A 3,361-nucleotide genomic window follows, 5' to 3' on the forward strand; every position below is an offset into this window, starting at 1 on the left:
ACCGTCTTCTCTGAGAGCTTCTTGCTTTGTGTTTGCAACTGTTGGTACACTCTTTGGAAAAGGGCCTTGTCCTTCTCACCGAAGCCCCGGTTGGTGCCGCAAGGCTCTCTGGACTCCTCGAGTTCTTGAAGAGAAATCTGCCTCTGATTCAGAGCCATCTTAAGATCACGTCGCAGCTCTTCGCTGTCGGAGGCCAGTTGGCTGACTTTCTCCTGCAGTGCGGAAACAGTCGCCCCCTTAGCCTCAATATCCTGTTGAAGAGTCTGACTCTTGAAGAGCAAGGATGCAATTTCATGGTCTTTTTCCACACTTTCTCCTTGCATCTTAGTGACCTGGTCCTTCAGTTTCTGGACTTGATCACCTGTTACTCTCTCCAACTCTGCTACTTCTTTTTTGTGTTTGTGCAACGTTGCCTCCAAGTCCCTCTTAAGCGTCTCCATTGTCTTCTCATCTTTTTCCTGTTGAGCTGTCATTTTACGCAGTTTACCCACAACCTTTGTGTAGCCAAACTGCTGCCTTTCGAGCATCTTACAAAGATGATCTGCGTGTTTCGCCATGAGCTCCATTTCAATACGGAGACCGTTCTTCTTCGCTTTCTCATTCTCCAGAGTTTTTAAAAGCATAGAATTCGATTTTCGCTCTTTTCTTAGAGCTTTTCTCATCACATACTTTTGGTGTTGTTCCTTCTCGAGAGCTTCCCGCAAAGTAGATTTTGTTTTCCTCTCTGCCTCAAGGGCTTCCTTGTGCCAAGACTCCTCCGTTTCTTCATGTTTCTTGCTTGCGCAAGATGGTGAGTCTTTTGAGCGGGAGGAAACTGACGGCTTTTCAACATTCTCAATCTCCTCTGGGATCTCTTCTTCAATGGAATCTCCCACGCTATCACCTTTGAACTGAAACGGTTGTCGAGTCTTTCTTGAATCACCTTCATTCATTCTTCAAATCCTCACGTCACCCAGCTGAGTACATGTCACCGTACTCGCTTTTTGAAATTTTGTAAAATGTAATCAACAGACCTTTTGTCCATACTAGTCACACAAAAAAAAAAAGGATGTTATGTTCCAAATCCAAATCATCTAGGTGAGATAAACAAGGAATTTCAAGTGACACTGCAATTCATCAAAGGTAAATACAATATCATGATGTCAAAAATGAGATCATATAGAGACTTTTGAAATGAGATACATAGGGAACATGCTATTTTTTTTTTTAATCATGATACTTTATCCATCTTTTGAGAAAGCCTATCATTGTGTAATTTTACATTCAAGAGATACATGAATGTAAATGTAATGTAAATGTAAACATTCATGCACAGGAACATGGTTGAATCCGATTTTTTTGGGACAGATAAAAGCAAGGTTAACTTATATCAGACTTATCAGGAGAGAAAAGTATACAAAAGCAAAAGAACAGAAAACCATCCAAATCAATCCCTCATGGTGCTAACCGGGTTGAACCGGGGTTGAATGGTGTGAACCTTTATGACTGCTAACAGAAAAACCTTGCTCGTGTTTATTGATATGTGACTGCTGATTGAAGTAAAAAATAATAACTGTGAGGTGTATGGGACCGTACTTTACTCACATTCTATCAAATGTTACAAAACTGGTAGGATGGCGCATTGCAGATGAATAACAACCCCGAAGAAACTCGATCCAGACTTTTCAAAAGCATTCAAACTGACTTATTCAATGGAACATTGGGTGGCTTGAGCTCAGCTTAATAATGTACTCTTCGCTTGCCAGACAACAAAAGTGAAGGCACCAAGGCTTCAATTGTGAAGAAAACTTTGGTCATGTCCAAGGGCTCTAACCTTCAGGAAGTCATTAAGGGCGCTTTCGGAAAGTCACTTTGACACATGCGCACTACTCTGAGAGTGCGTGTGTGGGGAGAGGCAGAGCATGCTCCCCTTCAACGATTTACCTAACGCAGCTTCTGTTTTGAACCACTCAGCATCTCATGCTTAAACTGTTTCCATTAGGACTGCCTGACGCACCGGCGCACCGTATTCCCCAGTACAGCACTTAGAGCGCGCACTGAGTTTCCAAACGGTCGGAGTGAACTAGTGCGCGCTCAGAGCTGATTTCCGAACAGGCCTTAAACTTCTTGTCCAAATACTTTTAAACCACTGAAAATATCGGTACTTCACATCAAACGGCAAAAAATATTGAATGATGAATGTCAAGACTCTCTAGTAGTCACAAAGCTCAGGCTACGTCCCTGGTCATCGTAAAGAAAGCTGGACTCGCCATTGGCCGAGCATTATCAGGAAGTATTATGAAGTCACAAAGGCTGCACAATATTTCGTGAAAATATCGTTACATTCTAAATATTGCAGTGTTATCAGTATCGCTTATATTCAACACCCATATTGCCCTTTTTTTCCAAAACCACGCAGCCCTAGCAGTCGCTTACTTGCATCTGACAGAGCTGCCTTCTGAAACGGCATTATTTCAGCAAGACAAGAAATACGGTGTGTTCAGTGACATACCTTTTTTTGATTGTTGGAGTATTCTGACGAAAGCGTTCCATCAGACGTGATCTGGGAACTCTTTTAACCTGTGAACAGTGGCGGGCCGTGCATTTCAACCTTAGGCCTTCAGTGACGTCACATACATTAACACAATATAGGCTCGTCAAGCAGCACTTAATTTCAGGAGCATTTAAAACCATCAAGTGTGCATTCACAATTAAGAGCAGAAAACTAAATTTACAGATATTGTCAAAAATAAAAAGATGATTTAAAAATACGAAGTAAAATGCCACCCAAATTACGCTGTGTGATCTTAAACAAGTCTGTCCAATAAATTGCGCAATGTCGCAGTTTCATATAAGACACCAACCAAACAATAACAAAAAAAACTATTCTTTGAAAATAAAGTTAACAGATCATTTGCATTTTGAGAAGAGGCTACACAACAGCAAATAACTGAAAATATTGAGCAGCTGAGATTTAACGAACTTTAGTGCACGAAGGTGACTACAATGCGCCATTATAAATTGCACGTGAGCAGATTTATTTGATACATTTTTGTATCTTTGTCATTTTATTTCGTTAGTATTAAATTCATGGTAACGAAATAAAATGACAAAGATACAAAAATGTATCAAATAAATCTGCTCACCTGCAATTTATAATGGCGCATTGTAGTCACCTTCGTGCACGAAAGTTCGTTCAATCTCAGCTGTTCGTCAGTTATTAGTTAGTCAGTTATGTCAGTTAGTGGCTGTTGTATCGCCGATTTTCAATCGTTAGTATTAAATTCATGGTAACGAAATAAAATGACAAAGATACAAAAATGTATCAAATAAATCTGCTCACCTGCAATTTACCTTATAATGGCGCATTGTAGTCACCTTC

Source organism: Hippocampus comes, unplaced genomic scaffold, assembly GCF_001891065.2.
Source record: "Hippocampus comes isolate QL1 unplaced genomic scaffold, H_comes_QL1_v1.1 scaffold36, whole genome shotgun sequence".
NCBI lineage: Eukaryota > Metazoa > Chordata > Actinopteri > Syngnathiformes > Syngnathidae > Hippocampus > Hippocampus comes.